The following is a 16,817-nucleotide window of genomic DNA, read 5'->3' as shown; positions in this document are numbered from 1 at the left end:
GCCTTATCAAGTAACAGATATTTACAAACTACATTTCCCATCTCTGGACATCTGGCGCCATGTGACCTACTTAATAAGACTATAACCTTGTAACATTAGAGCCGGGGAAGTGGGAAAGACCTTGTGCAGTATGCTTATCATTGCCAGCGTTCAGAGGAACCTGTCTTTTTTTTTCCCCAATAAGTGCTCATGATGGCCTGCCTGCAAGACACCAAAAAATGACTTGCCAGATGAAACGGGTCTACGTCACCAAAAGGCAAAATATCTGAATATTAAAGCAGAACTTCACAACCTCAATCAACATTGACCGCTTGTAATCCTTGTGCTGCTAGCAATAGTAAATACCGTATTTATCGGCGTATAACATGCACTTTTTTCCACTTAAAATCAGGGGGAAATCGTGGGTGCGTGTTATACGCCAATCCCCCGCTGATTGTTAGCAGAGGAGCGCGCACCGCCAATAAACACATAGCCAAGTGTGCTCGGCTCCGCCTCCAGAGTCACGCCCAGTCCCGCCCTATGATGGACATAACACATGGACTGGGCATGACTGAGGGGAGCCGAGAGGAGACGAGCACACTCGGCTATGTGTATATCAGCGGCGCTCGGCTCCGCTCACAGTCACGAGCAGCCCCGCCATTGGACCTGTGTTATGTCCATCATAGGGCGGGACTTCGAGAGGAGCCAAGATGCACAGGACCGGCTCTGTATCTCGGCTAGGGCCATATTTAAATGTGAAGTGACACTGACAAGGCATCAATGTCACAGGACAAAGCTGCAATTGACACCGACAAGGCTGCAGATGGAGGCGCTGCATTGACGGGCATTTAAATGTAAGTTTTTAACTTAAGTTAAGATTCTCTCCTAAACTTGGGGTGCGTGTTATACGCCGGCTCTTTATATGCCGATAAATACGGTAGATAGGAGAGTATTTCATAATTACCTCTTTTAAACTTTTTTTTTTTTACATTTCCTCAGTTACGACGTCCTGGTTTCCAGATGTAGGAAAATTATGCCGTTTTGCCTCTTTGGCCAGGACTACCTCCACCTAAGCGTGTGGAGATTCCAGGTTAAAAGGTGATAGCAGGTATGGTTAGTGATCAAAATATTGATCAAAAGAACAGACTGTAAAGGTATAGAATTGTATTCTATTTTGTATGTATTGCACACTGCACTAATAATGTTTTCATCACGGTTGCACTCTTTTGAGTCCTGATTAGAATTAGTCTGCCTATGTTACGCCCCTTGTTACCAGAAACGTACAATTGTAATATTAATGTGATACCTATGTAATCATGTGTATAAAAACCTTCAATTGCATCATAAAGCAGAACAGTTATTTGGAAATATGTAGAGTATCTCTTGTATCTATTCCCTACTGCAGTAGTTATTAATTTGGAACCACTAATCAATGAGGATAGGCGTTGCCCATCTATAAAATGTCCAGGTCACATCCCAGCAGGTTTCCTGAGGCGGGGTTTCCTCAGCTAAGCACACCATTCTGCCTGAGCTAAGGCCAGATGGATTCCAATTAATAAATGTCACATCAATCACCTGGCCGGCACATCAGACGTCAGGCTCTTTTTAAACTGCAACATTGTAAGTGTGTTACTTTCTTTTAAACAATAAATATTTGTAAGGTTTTACACCATATGGAGCACTTCTATTTTTTATGTACCACGCATATCCATGTGATGGTCTGATTGGCTGTGAGGTGGTTGCCAAGAATCCGTGATTTTGCCTGTGTAACAACATATTCAGCGACCCATCGCAGTTTGCTATGAAAGTGATGTTCCGTCGGCGTCTTGCTACCCCCCACACTCGTTCATAGTAAGGATACACTATGAAGGGGAAAATCGGACATGTTGTTACACCCAGTGGAGTTTTGCATTTTAGACATATTTATAATAGTAAAGGGAGTTTACAGGTCTTAGAACTCCGTCTGACTGCTTAGATGTTGAATTTTAAAAGCAGCAAACTTCTGTCAGATTAGCAGGCTTGCCGCTGCTTTTAAAATTCAACATCTAACCAGTCAGACGGAGTTCCAAGTCCTGTATTTCACTATATAAACCGACTTTACTGTTATAAATACGTGCAAAATGCAAAACTCCGGTGGGTGTAACAAGATGTCCGCTTTCCCTCTTCTCAGTGTATCCTTACTATGGAGGAGTGCGAGGTGTAGCAAGGTGGTGGCGACAAAACGTCATTTCCGTAGCAAACTGCGATGGGTCACAATGATTCAGTAAGTTTATTCCCGTTGGTTTGGTGGTGGATTTAACGCAGTTTCCTGTTTATAGAGTTTTGAAGACATCTTTTTCACATTTATATGGACGTTTATTTCACAGTGCACTGATGTTTATTCATATTGTTGACAGTTTCTTTGATTTGTAATTAGTTCATTTTGTACACTTTATGGACTATATGTGTGTTTTTTCTCTTTTTTCACAAATATTTATGTGCATTTTCTATTAATTCATAATTTGTGGACACAATTTTTTGGATCACAACAATCAGTTTAATTATCCATTTTTTTATTAATTTTGGAGTTTTATCATAATTTTTCACTCATTGTGATGATACACACAGGACATTTTCACATTATTTGAATAATAGGAGATTCATATATTTTATCCTTGATTCTATATATTTTGAAATGTATGGGTAGCGCGATTCAAATTTTTTTTCTAACATCAATCACCTGCCCTTGCTCAAGATGGCCGTGGCTAGAAATGCTAAGAGGCCAAGTGATTTCTCTGCAAAATAAATCAGGGAGACATAGGGGTTGATTTACTAAAGCTGGAGAGTGCAAAATCTGGCATAGTTCTGCAAAGAAATCAGCTTCAAGGTTTTATTTTCAAAGCTTATTTGAACAAGCTGAAGTTAGATGCCGATTGGCTCCCATGCACAGCTGCACCAAATTCTGGGTATGCCAGTTTTAGTAAATCTCCCTCATAGATGGCTGGGTGAGCTGTTTTTGAATATTAAAAATGAATTGACTATTTATTTTTGTCTGTGCTGCTAAGATGCAGTGGGGTTCCACTTTAATACCATAGACCATTTTTATTCTAAAGACAGAATTTTTAGATCTGGGAAAATGCCAAATTGATGTCCAGTCTACAAAGGCTGGCCACAGGTAGCAAAAGGTCTTCCTGATAATGGCCACTGAACAGATATTGGATTGCTCTTTGTGAACTGATGTATGTGCAAAGCCGGTGTTCTATCAGATTACCATTACCCATCCGATTGTGTAAGGGAAGTGATGTTCTGACGAAAAAATGCTCACTGCGCATGCGCTATGCATTCTAAACACTTTATGATCTGATGGGTAGTGCTAATCTGACAGAACAGCGGCAGCAGACATCTTAATACACCCAGAGTAATTTTAGCAATAAAGTGAGTGTATACAGTATATTGACATCTGTGATGCAGTTGGAATGTTGCATTTTGTAACAAGCTGGACGTTGGCAGTAGAAAGGTGGTGGAGGCCATGTTGGTACACCTCCCACTGCTCAGCGCTAAACCTTTAGGCTTTCAAAATTAAACATCATCACAGATAACAATATATTTATTTATATACGCCCACTTAATTGCTAAAAGTACTCTGAAATTCAAGACGTGGGTGTAGTAAGATGTCCGCTGCCACTGTTGTCAAACAATCTGATGGGCTCTGTTGGTAGTGAAGAAGTGTGTGCAACGCATAGCGCATGTTCAGTAAGTATTTTTTGGTCGGAGTGTCACTTTCGTTACACAATATGATGGGTAGCGGTAATCTGATAGAACACTGGCCATAGACCGTTCAAATCTCAGCCAATTGAGCAGGGATTGGCCAAGATGCAAACCATGTATGGGCAGGCTGTTCGATCGAATCGATCAACCAGTGTAAAAGCAGCAGGTTAGATTTGCAGGATGCAATTACTGCTAGCGGCTATAGCTGCTAGCAATAATCACTATGAGTACACAATAGCACCACAGAAGGAATTCCCCCCCCCCCCCCATAATGCAAGCTTGCAGGAAAGAAAATGTAAATTATCTATGGGCTGCCCAAGTTTAGTAAAAGGAAGGCTTAGCAAAGTCAGGCAGTCAGCCCCAAAAAATCATCAGCTTGTTGGAAAAATTGAAGTTCAGTGTTTAACCATTTGTCAACTGTCATATGACATCCTCGGTTTACAGTGGTTATACCGGGATGATGCCCCTGTGAGGCCAAAAGTGATTAGAGTGGCTGAACAGCAACTCAATTAAATCTGCAGGAGGTGAAGGGGGAAGTGCCCCCTGGACGTTGTGCCTTCCTCCATGTGACCCTGGAAACTGGGAGAGACGGAAATTTTGTCATGTCCGCTTCTGCCTCTCTTGGTTTACCTGGCCGTTAGTGGCCAGGAAAGCTGCTGATCAGACCCATCTGTAACTGATCAGCTGCATTGGAGGCTAGAGGAGCGATATGTGGTCTGAGAGTAGAGCGGCACAATTAATCGTTAAAAAAAATTGTGATCTCGACTCAACCCCTCTGATGATCTCTACTGCAGAGTTTGCAGATTCTTTCATATAAGTGGAAAGACTTATCTGCTCACTCAGCTGTCAACGGAAAACATCCGGGCAGTCTCCCAAGTTTTTAAAACAAAACATTTTAACTAACTCTTCTTTCTTAGATGAAAGGGAAACTTCTGTGTGTAAAAGAAATAAAAAGAAAAATACAGGCACTCTGCCAAGTTTTTAAACAAGATGTAAATGCAGGACGTTTATAGTGGTTGCAAACCCTTACAAACCACTTTGACCTACAGGTAAACCTAGATTAAGGCTTACATGTAGGTCCAAGAAATATCTCCTAAACCTACACGGTTTAGGAGATATTTACAAAAGGACAGGCATCACTGTCTACGGCGCATGCGCACTATCACCATTAGCAGCATGCCGCTGCTAATGGCGACATGCCGTTAGTGGCAGCTCCCGTGCGCATGAGTGACGGCATCGATGCTCCGGCGATGTGAGTGGCCAGAGCAGCGATACCCAGAAGAAGATGGACGCTCCATTCTACAGGGGACAGAGGTGACATCGCTGGCTCCTATGTCAGGTAAGTGACACATAATGGGCTACTATGCGATGAATGACAAATAAGAAGTAAACGCATCAGGGTTTACTTCCTCTTTAACCACTTAAAGTCTAAATCTTTTTCTGACACTTGTTTCTTAAGTTAAAATCAATATTTTTTTGCTAGAAAATTACTTGGAATCCCCAAACATTATATATAAATTTTAGCAGACACCCAGGGAATAAAATGTCAATTGCTGCAATATTATATGTCACACTGTATTTGCCCAGCGGTCTTTCAAACACAATTTTTGGGGGAAAGAATACACTTCAATGAATAAAAAAAAAGTAAAGTTAGCCCAATTTTTTTTTGTTTTAATGTGAAAGACTATGTTACGCCGCAAGAATCGTGAGAGAATCATGATCTATCTTCTAAACAAAAAAATTGTGATTCTCATTTTAGTTCCAAACCTTCTCTAACTGTAAACTGGTGACCTGTAAAAAGAAATCTTCAAGTGGCGCCTATGGAGAATTTTAAGCACCGTAGTTTGGCATATTCCACGAGCATATGCATTTTAAAGCGTGGCATATTCGGTATCTATTTACCGAGAGTAAAATAATCTTTTACATTTGACCAAAAATTGGGTATTATACTGTGCTTGTGTGTAATAGAATTCAATAAAGTTGCAAAAAACTCTGCGCAAATACTCGGACATAAAAAAAAAAATTGCAAAACCCATCATTTTCTATAGTGGTTGGGGGGGGGGGGGGGTTCTAAGTACTGCATTGAAATCGGCATATTATACGCACTTTTCCCCCCCTTAAGATCAGGGGGGAAATCGCGGGTGCGCGTTATACGCCGATCCCTGCTGTCTCTGGGGGAAGAGGAACCGCGATCTCCTGTGTAATCGGCGCTCCATCACTCACAGCCACGCCTCCTGGGGCCGCATTCATTGGCCCACTGTTCTATCATATGAGCAGGGCCAGGAGGCGTGGCTGTGAGTGACGGAGCGCCGGGTACACAAGAGATCGCAGCTCTGTGTAATTCAGTAGTCCGTTCCTCCTCTTCTGTCGGAGACAGCAGGGATAATCCAACACTGGTGAGGCTGCAATGATGGGAAAGGTGAGGCTGCAGATGAGCACTGAACAGGCTGCATTGTTGGTCAATTTAATGGCTGCAGATGGGCACTGAGCAGGGTGCATTGATGGGCAATTTAGAGGCTGCAGATGGGCAATGAGCAGTGTGCATTGATGGGCAATTTAGAGGCTGCAGATGGGCAATGAGCAGTGTTCATTGATGGGCAATTTAGAGGCTGCAGATGGGCACCGAGCAGGGTGCATTGATGAGCTGTGACCCTAATTTTGCTTCAAAGTTCTTAAATTAAAATGTACATTTTTCCTTAAACTTCTCTCCTAAAATTGGGGTGCGTGTTATACGCTTGTGCATGTTATACACCGATAAATACAGTAATTTTCTAGCAAAAAAAAGGTAGATATTTACACGTAGGAGAGAAGTGTCAGAATTGGCCCGGTTGGCAAGTGGTTAAAGGCCTTTCAAGCCTTACTGCCATACGCTAAAGCTGGCCATACACACAGATCGTTTTTTCTTTCAGACTGTGGTTTGAAAAAAATAAATTGACAGAATCTATCTAGATATCGCATTTTTACAGTCAACCTTGGCAACTGTGGAAATACCTATAGAATGGCTGCATTTGACTGGATGCAGCCGTTGTTCAGCCCATGATTTTCCCCCCAGCTCTTTTGATTTTTTATTTAAAGGATGTTGGACGGGAGGGTGGGGACAGGGCCACCCACAGATCAAATTTTGGCCTGTTCATTCATACAGTGTGTGGCCAGCTTAAGTAAACCATAAGTTGGTTGGAGTTATTTTTTGTAAAAACAGGCATCTCTGTAATGATTTCTGCACATTGCGTACAGAAGCAGGTTTCTGCATAAAACACAATTTCATGGCTACACACCTGCTATATCACTCCACCCAGGCAAAAAGACAAGAGCACAAAAAGCCTTCACAAATCATTTCAAATACTTTCAGTACACGGCATTGAAAGCTATGGTATGTGCTTGCGCAGTAGAAGCAAGGACAGGTACCGAGATAAAAAGCACAGACAATGATAAAAGCCGTGTAGACATTAAAATGGTTGTAAAGGCAGAAGGTTTTTTAACTTGATGCATTAAAATAAAAAAAAACCTTCTGTGTTTAGCCGCTCCCCTTATACTTACCCACGGTCCATCTATATCCAGCGATGATGCACTAGTGCCTTGGCCCTCCGGGACTCTCCCTCCCAATTGGCTGAGACACAGCAGTGGCTCCATTGGCTCCCACTGCTGTCAAAGTCAGTTGGCCAATCAGGAGAGAGGGGGGGCGGGGCAGAACAGCCGCTCCGTGTCTGAATGGACAAACAGAGCTGTGGCTTGCCTCGGTTAACCCCACAGCAAGCTTGCAGGAGCACCGGCGGGGGACCACAGAAGACGAGGATCCGGGTTGCTCTGCGCAAAACCATTTTACAGAGCAGGCAAGTATAACATGTTTGTTATTTTTATAGAAAAAAAAACATGACTTTAGTATCACTTTAAAAGCTACTTTCACACTGAGGTGCTTTACAAGCATTTTAGCTCTAAAAATAGCACCTGCAAAGCGCCTCTCCCGAGTGCTTTCACACTGGAGCGGTGCACTTGCACTTTCAAAAAAAAAAAAAAGTCCTGCAAGCAGTATCTATGGGGCACTTTAGAATCGGTGTATACACTGCTACTAAAGCGTTTTCAATGGGCAGCGCCTGCAAAGGGCTTTGGCAGCAGCACTTTGCGGGTGCTATTAAAGTGGTTGTAAACCCTTACAAACCACTTTGGCCTACAGGTAAGCCTAGATTAAGGCTTACCTGTAGGTCCAAGAAATATCTCCTAAACCTATACGGTTTAGGAGATATTTGCCCGAAGACAGGCACCGCTGTCTACGACGCATGCGCCATAGACAGCGGCGCGCAGGCGCACTGAGCACGTCATTTCCAACAATGGAGCTGCCGCGCGTGTCGGCTCCCGTGCGCATGCGTGGGAGTGACGTCATCGCGGCTCCGACGAATAACAGCGGCGGAGCTGCGAGACCCCACCAAAAAGATGGATGCGCCGGACTACAGGGGACAGCGGTGACATCGCTGGCTCCTGTGTCAGGTAAGTGACACATAATGGGCTACTATGCGATGCATAGTAGTCCATTATGCTTTGCCTTTGCAGGGAATGAAAGAGGAATTAAACTCATCAGGATTTACTTTCTCTTCAACTCCATCAGCTGCTAGCAGGGGTTAAAAGCTCCCTGCTAGCGGCTGAAAAGCGCCGCTAAAAATAGCGATGCCCCCCCGCCCCAGTGTGAAAGTGCCCTAAGTGAGACATTACCTCCAGGCTCAGATGCGATTCACACCACCACTGCCAAGATCTTAAAGCAATATTAAAAAAAAAAAAAAAAAAAAAAAAAAAAAAAAAAACGTTATACTAACCTGCTGTCAAATGGTTTTGCAATTTGGTCCCATGCCGGGTTCTCCTGGCTCCTCCCTCCTGCCAGGTGACTGCTCCCAGCTTGCTCTGGGGGCACCCAAGCAGGCACGGTCCCAAGCCGTGGCTCTGAGAGTCCATTCACACATGGAGCTACGGCTCAGCACAAGCCTCTCCGTCTTCTAATCGGCTTAATGGCCAATGGCTCCTGCTGCTGCCAAAAGCCAATCAAGGGCGCAAGCCCCCAGAGAGCCAAGGTTCTCATGGACATCGCTTGTTCAAGAAGGGGCTCGGGTAAGTATTAGGGGGGCTGCTGCACAGGAGGTTTTTTATCTTTATGCATAGAATGCATGAAGGTAAAAAAAAAAAAAAAAAAAAAACCTTGTGCCTTTACAACCACTTTAAGAGCCGGTTCACACTGCAGGCGATGCGAGGCGACACCGACTTGCCTCGCCGCGACCTGCCGCGACCTCAGCGGCAACTTGCAGATGACTTCTGTATAGAAGTCAATGCAAGTCGCCCCGAGGTCGCCCGAAAGTAGTACAGGAAAGTTTTTTCTGAGTCGGAGCGACTCGAGTCGCTCCTCTCAGAACGGTTCCATTGTACAGAACGGGGGCGACTTGTCAGATCGAGGCGAGGCAAGTCGTGTCGCCTCGCATCGCCCGCAGTGTGAACCGGCTCTAAGGGAATATTCAGCACTACTAATCAGAAGCAAGTCCTTGATAACAAGCAAACAGCTTAGAACAATATAACATGTCAGGTGTACCTAAACACAACAAAAATTTGCAGCCTCATCTATGGTCTGGTACGTTGCACATATATATATATATCATTTTGATAAGTTCACCTTTGGGAACAGGTTACATGTTCCCAATGCTGCAGTCACTGCCCTATTTCCTTCTCGTGACAGCAGTACAGGGAGAAGTTCCCCGTACTATCTGGCACTTTTAGAAATCAGCCACTTCATTCATTCACACAGCTATGTGTAAAACTACAAGCCCCAATATACTCTCCGCCTGTAGGCTTGAAGTTCTCAGTGAACTACCATGACAATATGGAGCGCTGCGGTAGTTCATTGATTCTTCCTGTTAGATTGTATCTGCTTGCCCATACAGGATGTAAACCATACAGATAAACTGACAGATCTGCAGGAGACCTGCATCGCTGGTGCATTGCTTTACAGGCTCCAAAAAAAAAAAGGAAAATGTCTTTACCTGCAAAAAAAATTAGCATTTATTATTTTTTTTAAACAGGTCCTCCCAAGACCTCTTGCTCTCTAGCTCCCTCATCACCTCCTCCCATATCCGCCTCTAGGACTTCTCCTGAGCCTCGCCCATCCTCTGGAACTCGCTACCCCAATCCATCAGAATGTCTCCAAATTTATCGACTTTTAGGCGATCCCTGAAAACTTTCCTCTTTAGAGAAGGCTATCCTGCCTCCATCTACCAACTGCACCATTTTTTCCATTAGCTCATCTCCCACAGCCATTACCCTTTTGTATAACTTGACCCTCCCTCCTAGATTGTAAGCTCTAACAAGCAGGGCCCTCTAATTCCCCCTGTCTTGAATTGTATTGTATTGTAATGTCTACCCTAATGTTGTAAAGCGCTGCATAAACTGTTGGTGCTATATAAATCCTGTATAATAATAATAATAATATAGCTGGGTATAAAAAGAGCATCTTAGAGAGTCAGTGTGTCTCAGACGATGTACAGCTGCATCTAAAAATTATCGTGTTTCAGAATAACGTTCCTCAAAATAAAACTGCAAAGGCTTTAAAGTGGAACTACACATCATCTGAGTACCTAAAACTAAAAACGCTATTAAAATACATTTTTAATATTCAAAGCAAAGTCACCCATCCATCCATGTCTCCATGCTTTTATTTAGTAGAGAAATCACTTTGAAAAATACCCCCCTAGCATTTCTGGCCATGTCCATCTTGACTAAGGGCAAATGACTCATGTAGCATTTACTTCCTGATATCCATCTGCCCTTAGCTCAGTCATACAGGTTGCAGCCCATGCTTAGCTGAGAGAACCCCTTCTCCCCTCCCGAAGACTCCTGGGATGTATGACATCATTTGGCTAGGCATGGAAAGCAAAAAGTAACTGAAGAAATGTAATTTTAAAAAAAAATAAGTTTAAAAAAAAATGATATATACTTTCCTACCCATTTTCTAATGTTAGCATACGGATTAAACATAGTCAGTGTTGATTGAGAGAGTGAAGTTCCACTTTAAATATACAGTATCTCACAAAAGTGAGTACACCCCTCACATTTTTGTAATTTTTATATTATATCTTTTCATGTGACAACACTGAAGAAATTACACTTTTCTACAAAGTAGAGAGTGTACAGCTTGTATAACAGTGTAAATTTGCTGTCCCCTCAAAAGAGCTCAACACACAGCCATTCATGTCTAAACCGCTGGCAACAAAAGTGAGTACACCCCTAAGTGAAAATGTCCAAATTGGGCCCAAAGTGTCAATATTTTGTGTGACCACCATTATTTTCCCATACTGCCTTCACCCTCTTGGGCATGGAGTTCACCAGAGCTTCACAGGTTACCACTGGAGTCCTCTTCCACTCCTCCATGATGACATCATGGAGCTGGTGGAGACCTTGCACTCCTCCACCTTCCCTTTGAAGATGTCCCACAGAGACCACTTTGGAGACCACTGGTCTAAATGATAGAACCAAACACAGAGAGATGTCTGGAATAGTATATAGAATAGCGATCAGCATCTTGGCTCAATAAAGGAGCTCCTATTAATTTACAGCACATAGTAGAGAGTGTGCTTTGTGCCTTGTACATACGCCTTCCCCTGAGTTAAGTGGCTTGGAAAAAGTAATCAATTTGGAGCGCCTTTTTTTTTTTTTTGGTTAAAGCTGGACTTGGGACACAAACAATGTAAACAATGTAAATCTACCTTGTGTGCATCGAATGCCTTTACAAACCAAGATATTACCTTCAAAACAGCAGTGATATCATCACTGTGCTGTACATGTCTCTGTGCAGAGAGCAGAGCTGTGGGAGGGGCCCCAGCAGCTCCACCCACTATAAGCTTTCCATACAAAACTACAGGAGGGACTAGACCAGTCACCCTGAACAAGCAGAGAGAACAGTGGAGAGCGGTCTTTATTACAGGAAGCTCATGTGCAGAGGGGAAGTCGCCCACTGAATTACTGCACAGTACACTGAGGTTCAAGGAAGGACACCCATGCTTCTGGTATTCAGACAATATTTACTTATGCTGGAGTTCAGCTTCAACCTTATTTTTTTTAGAACTTTAACCACTTAAGGACTGAGCTTCTTTCTGAGATTTGTTGTTTACAAGTTAAAAACAGTTTTGTTTTTTTTTACTCGAAAATTACTTTTTCCCCCAAACCCCCAAACATAATTTTTTTTTTTTTTTTTTTTATTAACACCCTAGAGAATAAAATGGCGGTCATTGCAATACTTTGTCACAGCGCAGCGGTCTTACAAGCACACTTTTTTGGAAAAAAAAATACATTTTTTAATAATAAAAAAAAAAAAGTAAAGTTAGCCCATTTATATATATATATATATATATATATATATATATATATATATATATATATATATATATATATATATATATATATTGTGAAAGATAATGTTCCACCAAGTGAATTGATACCCAACATCTCACACTTCAAAATTGCACCCGCTCGTGGAATGGCGACAAACTTTTACCCTTAAAAATCTCCATAGGCGACGATTAAAAAATTCTACAGGTTGCATGTTTTGAGTTACAGCGTTATTCTAGGGCTAGAATTATTGCTCTCACTCTAGTGATCGCGGCGATACCTCACGTGTGTGGTTTGAACACAGTTTTCATATACGGCTGTTACTCATGTATGCGTTCACTTCTGCACGTTTATAAATGTTTTTTTTTTTTTTTATTTATTTTACTTTTTTTTTTTACACAGTTTAAAAAAAAAATTGAAAAAAAGTGTCACTTTTATTCCTATTACAAGGACTGTAAACATCCCTTATAATAGAAGAAAAGCATGACAGGACCTCTTAAATACGAGATCTGGGGTCAAAAAGACCTCAGATCTCATGTTAACACTAAAATGCAATAAAAAAAGAAAAATGCCCCTTTAAGAGCTATGGGCGGAAGTAACGCTTTGACGTCGCTTCAACCCTGCAATGTTATGGAGACGGGTGGGGGCCATCTTCCCCTGACTCATCTCCGTGCCTAGCAGCAAGAAGGATCTAATCCATCGGCAGCGGCGGAGGGTACCAGAGTGCGGTGGGAGGGGGGGGGGGGCCTCTCCCACCGCCAATAAAAGTGATCTTGGGGCACATCCGCCGCAGAGACCACACTATTATCGGAAACCGGACCGCCTGCCGGGGATACCAGGGTTATGGCAGCTAGCTGTTGTCATAACAAAGATATCCCTCTTCAAATTTAGGGTGTATATCAGCATGCGGCGGTCCGGAGGTGGTTAACATTTTTACAAGCTTGCTCTTACATATTATATTATTGATATATCTCTATTACTGGAGCACTTCAAACAGTGAAACGCTCCCTCCAATAAAACATTTCATATATCACCCAACAGAGAAAAGTGAATATTGCACCCATCAGTATATTACACCACGATTATAATAAAACACCAATGAGTTTAGTGTCCGTTAATAAATAACCAAGACTACTATAAAGTTGTGTTATAAGCATTTACTAGAATATTGGTTCACAGTTTATCTGATTAGATTACAAAAAGTGAAAGGAACTTTTTTTATTCTACATTTTTGTTTTCATTGCATTAAATGTAAAGATTTTTTAGACTAGCTGCCCGAGGGAGCCGCCATTGGCTCAATGCAATTTCTTTCTATGCGATATCACCCACACAGGGAGTGCATGATTTTCAAAGAATCGGCTAGCTCAGACTTGTATTTTGAGGAGGAGTAGATAAAGGATAAGTGCACCTTGAAACCTACCTCCATCTGATAGCCGCAGATCCACTGTTTATTTACAACCAGCAAAGCACGTTGTTCGAGTCCTGGCCACACCTGCACATTACAGGCCCGTAGGCATAAAATGGGGCCATGTCTCGAGCATCAACTGCCCCATGGAGGGGTATGGAGCTGTAATGTGCAGGCATTGGAAAGATTTCACTTAAAAATATATAAACCCAAAGTGTATTAAATCGTAGAATACCAGTCCTTAGACCTTAGATGTGACAGCTACACAAGTCTATTTCAGGTACTTCACCTTTATTTGTGATCACTTCCTTTCCTTAGGTGATTGAGACTACGGAACACCCCCCCCCCCCACTTTCCTCATCTCCATAAAATGGAGTGGGGTGTACTGTAGTCCACAGAGAGAACTGGCTGGGACCAATGACAGCATTTTTGATTTCAGTTGTCAGCTCACAAGAAATTAAGAGTTTATGGGTTGTCTGGCAGGATCCACGGATATAGATATAGATTTTTGCGCTAATCAAATTAGTATATTTAACAAACCAAAAGGGAGCAAAGAAAGATTATTTGGGGTTAACATACACTTTAGGCCTCATGCACACGAGACGCTAATAAACGCATGTTCAGATGCAGTTGGACACTTTTTTCAACAGCCCCTGAACTCATTTAATGTTATCCTATGTGTCCATGCACACAGTCTCGTTTTTTGCTGTTTTTATGCAGTTGCGTTTAACCTTGTTTTTCCTGAAACAAAAAAAGGGTTCCGACGCAAAAATTTCCACATTTCAGACGAAAAAACGCAGCTAAACGCGGCACCCGCGTTTAGCCGTGTTTGCGTTTATAAGCGTTTTTAAAGGAACCCAATTTTTTGGACCTGAAAACTCAAATATGTTCTGAAAATGACATTTTGCGACCGGAATATGGGGGCCCATTTCTTGGGGCCACTTATTGCCAGGACCCCCAAATTCGGTATGCAGACACTGTGGAACTAGCACTACAACATATCTAAATTTAAGGTTCCTATCACCAAGTGACCCCGAGATAGGGGGCCCCAAAATCGGGTCGCAAAACGTCATGCACTTTTCTGCATCAGAGAATGACATTTTGTAACCAGACTTGTCGGGGTAGGTACGCAGCTGCACATACATGTTTGTGAAATATCCAACAGACATTCGCTGTCCCATCAACGGATGGGTCCAATATCGACGAGCTGACTCTGGACCTCTCACGAAATTTGCGACAACGTTGCTGTCTCATCAAGAGCAACATCAGGAGCATTTCCTGACATATATTCAATATGGGATCCATTTCAAAATATATACCACAGAAAGAGAGGCAAATGCAAGTGTACAACTGCTCTCTATGCTGCTGCTGCTCACTCTGATCAAAATAGCAGAAATAGTTAAAAAAAAAAAAACATGCTTTGAGAGCTTGGGGAGGGTCTACATGATGTTATCTTTATAAACGCTTATAAAATGCAAACGCGGTTAAACACAGCTAAATGCGGCATGCGAACGCGGCAAAACGTGCGTTTCAGCTTTTTTTGAGCAGAGTTTTCACCTGCGTCTCGTGTGCATGAGGCCTTATTGTACTTTATGCTCCAGATAGAGGGTTCTTTTGTTTCCAAAATGTACATAAAAGCAAGATTTTTGAATCATTGCTGAGTATATGAGCTATTAATTGCCTATTAATGACACCAAATGGCATGCATTATAGTGCGCAGAACACATACACTGGCGCGTGAATTTTCTATTTATATATTTTTTCTATTGTAAAATATCTCATAGTTATTTACAATATCAATTTAATTGTAAGTATCTTCTAATGGTTATTTAAGCCCCATACATACTATCAGATATTTTGCAGATTTTATCCTTCAGATTTACCAAATCCATGTAGTACAAGGACCTGTCTGATTGCATACAAATTGAAACTCCTAAGGTTTGACCTCATATTATATGGTTTTGGTAAATCTGAAGGAAAAAAAATCAGCAAAAAATCTGTGTGTGCGTGGTTTAGTTTTGTTAGCGCTGCAATTTTTCTTTTTTTTAAATTTAGCTTCAGTTGGTGTATCTAAACTCTTGTGCTAGCTGCTTTTTTTCACTTATTCTAGCGCAGTGTGAATCCCTGCCGGGGTTCCTCTTATTTTACATATACACTGGCGTGTTGTCCACATGCGCTGCATTCTTACAACATAGCAAAGGCTTTACTTCTTTAAACTTTAGTTACCAAAAACACTTCTTTTAACTCTACGCACAACTTTGCATTGTGACACACTGACATGCCCAGTATGCGTAAAAATATGGACACCCTGCACCTGCATTTTATGGAATGCACATCAACACACTAGTATGGAGTGAACAGGGAACAGAGGAACAATTGTGCTCAGCATCATTGCATTGAGCCCTTTTAAGCAAGTTAGTTCACCTTTTAGAAATAAAAAAAAAAAAAAAAAAGGTGAACATGCTACACCCCCCTCCCCACCACCCCTGGTCCCCGCTGTACATACTAGGGTTGCATGGTGCCGATACTAAGCATTTGCGTGAGTATCGATACTCGTGCAAATGCGCCGATACCTGAAACTGATACCTTCAGGTTTGGCTCTCATCTGTCAGCGCGATTCCCCCGCTGACAGATGAAAATGTATACAAAAAAATACAGGCAGTCATTAGTCGTTAATGAGCGGAGCCACCGCGTCCTTAACAACCAATGACGTTTCAGATGTCAGTGGGGAATTCCCTTCCCTTCCGCTCCCTCAGCTCAGTTTTTTTGTGTGCTCCAGCGATGTACTTCTCCTCCGGCTCCTCTGCTGGCGGCTGCGGGGGTGACGGATCTGCCTGCCTGATGAATAGTGCGTCCTGCACTGAGCCAAGCTTTGCTGCTGCAGAACTTGTTGGAGAGGAGGGCAGGTCTGTTGGGTGTTGTGGTGCAGTGAGGGTTCTCAAATACCCACCCCTCCCCCTCTCCACCCAAAACAATAACCGCCTCTCCACCCTAAACAACAACACCCCTCCCCACCTCTCCACCCTAAACAAAAACACACCTCCTCACCAAAAAAAAGTTATAAAAATGTGAATTAAAAAAAAAAAAAAATTATAGTCAAAAATAGGTATCACTATCAACGAGTACTTGAGGAAAAGTAACGGTACTCAGTCTTAAAAAACTGGTATCGGTGCAATCCTAGTACTTAGAATTGTTGGCGATGAGCTGTCAGTGCCCACACAGCTAAGTAGCAGTTTGGGGATCTGTAATACACCCCCCCCCCCCCGACTGCTACATTGGCAGCATGAGCAGTGTCAGAGTGTCACCCATGGAGGTAAGGTGAAAAGGGGAG

General features: G+C 42.5%; 1 protein-coding gene across 4 annotated transcripts in view; it reads right to left on the bottom strand.

Annotated features, from left to right (window-relative positions):
* Positions 1-16,817, bottom strand: part of CRTC3 (CREB regulated transcription coactivator 3) — a 262,889-nt gene that overhangs the window by 105,376 nt on the left and 140,696 nt on the right. The window lies entirely within an intron of this gene.

The sequence above is a fragment of the Lithobates pipiens genome, unplaced genomic scaffold, assembly GCF_037356315.1.
Source record: "Lithobates pipiens isolate NorthernLeopardFrog02 unplaced genomic scaffold, aLitPip1_a1.2 Scaffold_8, whole genome shotgun sequence".
NCBI lineage: Eukaryota > Metazoa > Chordata > Amphibia > Anura > Ranidae > Lithobates > Lithobates pipiens.
This window is presented reverse-complemented; position numbering and strand designations above follow the sequence as displayed.